Below are 8,191 nucleotides of genomic sequence, written 5' to 3'. Positions count from 1 at the left end.
TATTCTCTTTAATGGCTAAGTAATATTCCATTGGAAATATATATATATTTCCACTGACTGTATTCACATCTTTATCTGTTGATGGACAGATCTGTATATTCATCTGTTTATGGACATTTAGGTCATTTACATCTCTTGGCTATTGTGAATAGGGCCAATATGAACATTGGAGTGCATGTACCTTTTTAAATTAGTTTTCTCTGGATATATGCCTAAAGGTGGAACTGCATGATCTTACAGTAACTCTGTTTCTACTTTTTCAAGGAACCTCTATACTGTTTTTCATAGTGGTTGCACCAATTCACATTCTCACTAATGATGTAGGAGGGTTCCTTTCTCTCCACACCTTCCCTAGCATTTATTATTTTTATTTTTTAATAATGTCTATTTTTACTGGTGTGAGGTGATACCTCATTGTAGTTTTGATTTGCATTTCTCTAATAATTAGCAATGTTAAGCACCTTTTCACATGCCTGTTGGCCATCTATATGTCTTCTCTGAAGAAATGTTTAAGTTTCCTCCCTGTGGGGTTTTTTTTTTTTTCCTGATTGAGCTTTTTTTTTTTAAATATTCAGTCTCATAAGCTGAAATTTTCAAAATTAGTTTTGAAAATTAACCCCTTGTCAGTAGCATCATTTACAAATGTTTTCTCCCAGTCTGAAGGTTGTCTTTTCATTTTGTTTATGGGTTTCCTCTGCTGTGCAAAAGCTTTTGAGTTTGTAAGTTCCTATTTATTTACTTTTGTTTTTATTTCCATTACTCTAGAAGACAGATCCAAAAAATATTGCTGCTGTAAGAGTGTTCTGCCTGTGTTTTCCTCTGAGAATTTTATATTATCTGGTCTTACATTTAGTTCCTTAATTCATGCTGAGTTTATTTTTGTGTGTGATGTTGTGGAATGTTCTAATTCTATTCTTTACCATGTAGCTGTCCAGCTTGCCTTCTCTGTCATAGATTAGCTGACCATATATCCATGAGTTCATTTCTGGGCTTTCTATCCTGTTGCATTGATTCATATATCTGCTTTCATGCCAGTACTATACTGTTTTGATTACCATAATTTAATCCCAAATCACAGGGGAGGAAACTAAGGCTCAATTATCTTTAATGCTTTGTGCAAAGTCCTCTGCCTCCTTCCTTGGCAAGAGGTATAGTTAATATCATCATTGATATTGGTTGCATTTGTTTAAGCAAGGAAAAAATTTCCTCAAGGGGACGAGGATGTACTTCTGTGAGAGCCATGGATTGATTACAAGAAACAGAAACCCATTTAAAGGACCTGAAGAAGGCTTATTGAAAGGATACTGGAGAATTTCATGGAAGTTGAAAGTAGAAAACACATTTTGACCTTAAGGATATTCATTTAAGCACAGTTCTGGTGTTTAGGATACTCGTGACAACAAAAGAAATAGATGATTCTCATACATGTCTTCTCCCAACATGCGTGTAAATGGACTACACAAAAAAGTTGCTCCAACCAGGTGCAGGACCTGCCAGGAATGCTGAAACTATCCTTGTCTCCATAACCATAGATGAAAACGTTCAGGTCCTTTAGTCCTGCAGCTAGGATGTCCGTCCCAACACTCACTTCTTTCCTGTTTTCACCTGACTCCAGACCATGGCTGGATAGAACAAAAGAAGAAAGTGTCACAAGAGAAAAGGGGTCTTTATTCCGTGAAAGCTCTTTCATTCTAAATGAGAGAAAGCTAACTCAAACCAACCTAAAAAATACTTGGATTATATAAATAAAAGGTTCAGGATCAAATCTAGCTCTGAAATTGGCTGGGGGTGGGGGGTGAGGGGGGGTGGGGAGGTCACTTTATAAACTGCCCCAGTTTCAACAGATTTTCCTACAGCAGGGATTTAATAATTATTTGCTGACTTGAATTGAGGTAATAAATTTTCCTGAGTCAAGTTTTCTAAGTGTGTAATTTGCCATATTCCCTAGTTTTGATAGGTAAGACTCTACTTTTAAAACTTATTAATGTTAATATTTATTAATATTAATGTTCTAAATTATTGCTGTTCAATCACTAAGTCGTGTCCAACTCTGTGACCCCATGAACTGCAGCACGCCAGGCTTCCCTGACTTTTACCATCTCCTTGGGTTTGCTCAGACTCATGTCCATTGAGTCATCCTTCTTCAGTATGTAATATTTAATTCTCTTTGATCCAAAAGAGTTTGGGGGACTGACTTTTTTTTTTTTTTAATTCAAGTAGTTGAGGATATTTTTGCATGTTTTTATTTTGCTTTTTATTTCTAAATTTACTGCCTCTTGGCAGAAATAGTGGATACATTATATCTGTATTTTGGATTTTTTTGGTTTTTGTTTTCTTGAAAACTCCATTTTTAGATATGTTAACATATTCATCCTGATTACAGTAAGGGCTTGGTAGGGAAGCTAGTTTTCCTCCTCAGGGTGACTTTCTATAGCTGGTCAAATAAACTCTGTTGTTATTGTCTAGTTGCTAAGTCGTGTCTGACTCTTTCACAACCCTATGAATTGCAGCCCACCAGGCTCCTCTGTCCATGGGATTTCTCAGATATGAATACTGGAGTGATTGCCATTTCTTTCTTCAGGGGACTTTCCCGACCCAGGGATCAAATCCATGTCTCCTGCACTGGCAGGTGGATTCTTTACCACTGAGGCACCTGTAAAGCCCCCAGATACACCATATGTCTCTTCTATACTTGAGCTTTAGACAGAAAGCTAATTTCCATCTATTCCACCTATTCCAAACTATTTGGATAGGGGACCTGTCTGTTGCTTTATACACTACATGTAGTTTTCTTATGAGCACAGTAATAATAGTACATACCCTGTGAGGTTGTTATCAGGATTAAATGAGTTAATACATGTAAAATGCTTAGCCCTGTGTCTGGCCCATAGCCCTCAATAATAGCTTCTGATAATATTATGTGCTTTTTTTTTTCCTGAACCTGCAGTTTTGCTTATATTAGCATTCCACTTTGATAGAAATAGAGTGGTTTTGAGTTAGCCCAACTTATTCCTAACCAAGATAAATATGGCAACAGATGAAGAGCAAAAGGCAAAGAAACAACAACCTCCCTGTAGGCGTAAGTGTCTGGGTGCAGCAGATCGGGGTCACACAGCATGTGGCATAAGCCCTCTTGGAGGGCTAAACCCACCATAGAGCCACCAAGCATGCAACCCACAAACTGCAGAACAATTATACCAAATAAATTCTCACACTGTTAAGAAAGTTCTAGGACTGACAACAGATTTCTGAACTTCTAGATCAGGCAAAGGGAATGTGAACTCCCAGGAATTTTGACTTTGGAGGCCAGTGGGATTTGCCTACAGAACTTATACAGGACTGGGAAAACAGACTCTTGGAGGGCACAAACAAAACCTCATGCCCACCAGGACCCAGGAGAAAGGAGCAGTGATCCCACAAGAGACCGAGCCCAACTTGCCTGTGAGTGTCCAGGAATCTCTGGCAGAGGCGTGGGTCAACAGTGGCCTGCTTTAGGGTCAGGGCACTAAATACAACAATGCGTGTGCAAGTCCTTTGGAAGGAGGTCGCCATTATGTGCATTTCCCCTGCCATAGTTTGGTCTAGGGTCAAACAACAGAAAGGGAACACAGCCTCTCCCATCAGTAGAAAACTGGATTAAAGATTTACTGAGCCCCTCAGAAGGAGACCTAGTTTCCTCCTCAGTCAGTTTCTCCCATCAGGAAGCATCCATAAGCCTCTTACCCATATCCATCAGAAGGCAGACAGAATGAAAACCACAGTCACAGAAAACTAACCAATCTGATCACATGGACCACAGCCTTGCCTAACTCAATGAAACTATGAGCTATGCAGTGTAGGGCCACCCAACACAGAGAGGTCATGGTGGAGAGTTTTGACAAAACATGGTCCACTGGAGAAGGGAATGGCAAACCACTAGAGTATTCTTGCACTGAAAACCCCATGAACAGTATGAAAAGGCAAAAAGATAGGAGAGTGAATGATGAATTTCCCAGGTAGTTAGGTGCCCAATATGCTACTGGAGAAGAGTAGAGAAATAACTCCAGAAAGAATGAAGAGACGGAGACAAAGCAAAAATAATGCCCAGTTGAGGATGTGACTAGTGATGGAAGTAAAGTCCAATGCTGTAAAGAGCAGTGTTATAGGAACCAGAATGTTAGGTCCACGAATCAAAGTAAATTAGAAGTAGTCAAACAGGAGATGGCAAGAGTGAACATCAACATTTTAGGAATCAGCGAACTAAAATGGACTGGAATGGGTGAATTTAACTCAGATGACCATTACATCCACTACTGTGGGCAAGAATCCCTTAGAAGAAATGGAGTAGCCATCATAGTCAAGAAAAAGAGTCTGAAATGCAGTACTTGGGTGCAATCTCAAAAACAACAGAATGATCTCTGTTCGTTTCCAAGGCAGACCATTCAGTATCACAGTAATCCAAGTCTGTGCCCTGACCAGTAATGCCCAAAAAGCTGAAGTTGAACAGTTCTATGAAGACCTACAAGACCTTCTAGAGCTAACATTAAAAAAAAAAAAAGATGTCCTTTTCATCATAGGACATTAGGAAGTCAAGAGATACCCGGAGTAACAGGTAAATTTGGCCTTGGGGTACAGAATGAAGCAGGACAAAGGCTAACAGAGTTTGGCCAAGAGAACACACTGGTCATAGCAAACACTCTCTTCCAACAACACAAGAGATGACTCTACACATGGATGTCACCAGATGGTCAATAGCGAAATCAGATTGATTATATTCTTTGCAGCCGAAGATGGAAAAGCTCTACACAGACAGAAAAAAAAAAAAAAAAAAAGACCAGGAGCTGACTGTGGCTCAGATCATGAACTCCTTATTGCGAAATTCAGACAAATTGGAGAAAGTGGGGAAAACCACTAGACCATTCAAGTATGACCTAAATCAAATCCTTTATGATTATAGTGGTAGTGACAGATTCAAGAGATTAGATCTGATTGAGTGCCTGAAGAACTATGGATGGAGGTTCATGACATTGTACAGGAGGCAGTGATTAAGACCATCCCCAAGAAAAAAAAAGCAAAAAGGTTGTCTGAGGAGGCTTACAAATAACTGAGAAAAGAAGAGAAGCGAAAGGCAAAGAAGAAAAAGAAAGATATACCCATCTGAATGCAGAGTTCCAAACAATAGCAAGGAGAGAAAAGAAAGCCTTGCTCAGTAATCAAAGCAAGGAAATAGAGGAAAACAATAGAATGGGAAAGACTAAAGATATCATAAACAAAATTAGAGATACCAAGAGAACATTTCATGCAAAGATAGGCTCGATAAAGGACAGAAACGGTATGGACCTGACAGAAGCAGAAGATACTAAGAAGAGGTGGCAAGAATACACGGAAGAACTGTACAAAAAAGATCTTCATGATTCAGATAACCATGATAGTGTGATCACTCACTAGTGCCAGACATCCGGGAATGCAAAGTCAAGTGGGCCTTAGGAAGCATCACAACAAACAAAGCTACTGGAGGTGATGGAATTCCAGTTGAGCTATTTTAAATCTTAAAAGATAATGCTGTGAAAGTGTTGCACTCAATATGCCAGCAAATTTGTAAAACTCAGCAGTGGTCACAGGCCCAGGAAAGGTCAGTTTTCATTCCAGTCCCAAAGAAAGGTAATGCTTCCCCATCTTTGGCTGCAAAGAATATAATCCATCTGATTTCTGTATTGACCATCTGGTGATGTCCATGTGTCAAGTCTTCTCTTGTGTTGTTTGAAGAGGCTATTTGCTATGACCAGTGCTTTCAAGAAGACTTGAGAGTCCCTTGGACTGCAAGAAAATCAATCCAGTCAATCCTAAAGGAAATCAGTCCTGAATATTCATTGGAAGGACTGATGCTGAAGCTGAAACTCCAATACTTTGGCCATCTGATGCAAAGAACTGACTCACTGGAAAAGACCCTGATGTTGGGAAAGACTGAAGGCAGGAGAGAAGGGGATGACAGAGGATGAGATGGTTGGATGGCAACAGCGACTCAATGGACATGAGTTTGAGTAAACTCCGGGAGTTCCTGACGGACAGGGAAGCCTGGTATGCTACAGTCCATGGGGTGGCAGAGTCGGACATGACTGAGTGGCTGAACTGAAGTGAGACATAAGTGATGTGTAACTTTATGCAACTCCTTAAAAAGAAAAAAAAAGCCATATTGATTTTGTAAACCAATTCTACCAGATTCTGTGAGAGAATAGGCAAACTACTGAGCAATGTACCTACAGCTCAATTCTAATAGAGATAGTAATTTTCTACTTTTTGGAAATGGTTAATGTGGAGTTGTTCCTCCCCACACACCGTTTAACTGTGTAAACTTTCCGGGCATGTACTGGGTCTTTGATTTCTGGTCCCCCATGCTATGCACAGGTTGACGCCTGATAGAGAGCTTGTGAAACACATTTTGTGTTTCCTGCGGGTTAAGTGCCCCAGTTTTAGAATTCAGAATGCCTGGACCAAATTCCAGTTTAGCTACTCAGAAATTAAGTAATCTGCCTTAAAGAGCTAGGCCTGGGGCTCACTCACTTGCTAATTATTATTGGTCAATTATCGTGGTTTTTGTTTGCATGTACATAGGATAATGCCTTGAGACTCTTTGGTTAGAGTTTTACATACTTTGTATTTCATTGAATCCACACAGCCCCCCAAGGTAGGTGTGTTTTACAGATGAATACATGCAGATGGTGACTGCAGCCATGAAATTAAAAGACGCTTACTCCTTGGAAGAAAAGTTATGACCAACCTAGACAGCATATTCAAAAGCAGAGACATTACTTTGCCAACAAAGGTCCGTCTAGGCAAGGCTATGGTTTTTCCAGTGGTCATGTATAATGTGAGAGTTGGACTGTGAAGAAAGCTGAGCGCAGAAGAATTGATGCTTTTGAACTGTGGTGTTGGAGAAGACTCTTGAGAGTCCCTTGGACTGCAAGGAGATCCAACCAGTCCATTCTAAAGAAGATCAGCCCTGGGTGTTCTTTGGAAGGAATGATGCGAAAGCTGAAACTCCAGTACTTTGGCCACCTCATGCGAAAACTTGACTCATTGGAAAAGACTCTGATGCTGGGAGGGATTGGGGGCAGGAGGAGAAGGGGACGACAGAGGATGAGATGGCTGGATGGCATCACCAACTCGATGGACGTGAGTCTGAGTGAACTCCAGAAATTGGTGATGGACAGGGAGGCCTGGCGTGCTGCGATTCATGGGGTCGCAAAGAGTCGGTCACCACTGAGTGGCTGAACTGAACTGAAGATATAAGACGCTAATACACAAGTTATCAAGCCATTATTCCTTTTATAGATGAACAATCAGGTAAGAGTTTGACAATCTGCTCATAATAACTATCAGGTGGTGCCAGGCGAACTTTTTCAGGACGCTAAATAAAAATCTTATGAAATACTATCTTCTCGTTTGAGTCTAAAATAACTAAGAGCGTAGCACATATCCCAATAAATGTATCTGCAAACTCCCCGTCAGATGGGTTACCCGCCTTCGAACACAGGAAAACCGGCGCGCTTTGTGAGGCCGCCACAGCCTCCTGCTCGGCCGCAGCTCCTACCTCCGGGCTGCCCCCGAAGCCCGCACTGAGAAAGATCGGCTCGCACGGCGGCGGTGACTAGTCCCGGGGGCCGAGAGCGCCCACGCTTCCCGCCCGCGCATATTCCGTCTGTCTGACTCGGGCCCGAGCAGCCACCCGGCCCTCAGAGCCCTCTCAGGCCTCTGCGCTCTCCGGCTCCGCCGGACTCGCGGTCACGCGCAACCCGCCCTCAGGAACTCGAAAGCAGGCCGCCCCGTCCGGGCCAGGCCCGCAGGTGCCCGGCTGGCGCCGGGGGCCGGGCTGCTGCCGACTCACACCTCGCGCGGAGTCGGCCCACCCGCGGCCACCAACCCGCAGGCCGCGCGCCGCCACCCGCCAAGGCCAGCTGACGCGCCTCGCCCTACCGGCTTCTGCCCCGGAAGCGCCGGCGCGAGCGGGGGCGGGGCGGGGCGGGGCGGGGCTCTGCCCGCCCCCCGGAAGACTTACGGCCTTCCAATAGGTGGTGCCCTCCGCGCCTGGCGCCCATTGGCCGAGGGGGCTTCGGCGGGCGGGCCCGCAGGGAGCGGTGCGAGTGGACCCCGGGCGCCTAGTCGCGTACTGCTCCGCGGAGCGCCCCGAGGAGCGGTGAGTGGCGGAGGTGAG

The 8,191-nt window shown here is 43.3% G+C and overlaps 1 protein-coding gene and 1 long non-coding RNA gene across 18 annotated transcripts in view; one reads left to right on the top strand and one right to left on the bottom strand.

Moving 5' to 3' along the window:
• Positions 1-675: 675 nt before the first annotated feature.
• Positions 676-7,879, bottom strand: LOC138441560 (uncharacterized). The gene is made up of 2 exons (XR_011257418.1): positions 7,571-7,879; positions 676-1,622 (listed from the first exon to the last, which is right to left on the bottom strand). It is a non-coding gene; the product is annotated as an uncharacterized lncRNA (long non-coding RNA).
• STARD4 (StAR related lipid transfer domain containing 4) overlaps positions 7,636-8,191 on the top strand; it is a 31,273-nt gene continuing 30,717 nt past the window's right edge. For 6 of the 17 annotated variants that reach the window (XM_069592680.1, XM_069592689.1, XM_069592684.1 and 3 more), the window contains exon 1: positions 8,074-8,186. The gene's annotated coding sequence lies outside the window, so the exon portion shown is untranslated. Of the gene's footprint in view, positions 8,187-8,191 lie in introns of all 17 variants that reach the window. The other 11 variants (XM_069592679.1, XM_069592688.1, XM_069592683.1 and 8 more) reach the window with 4 other exon arrangements.

This window comes from Ovis canadensis, chromosome 5, assembly GCF_042477335.2.
Source record: "Ovis canadensis isolate MfBH-ARS-UI-01 breed Bighorn chromosome 5, ARS-UI_OviCan_v2, whole genome shotgun sequence".
Classification (NCBI taxonomy): Eukaryota; Metazoa; Chordata; class Mammalia; order Artiodactyla; family Bovidae; genus Ovis; species Ovis canadensis.
This window is presented reverse-complemented; position numbering and strand designations above follow the sequence as displayed.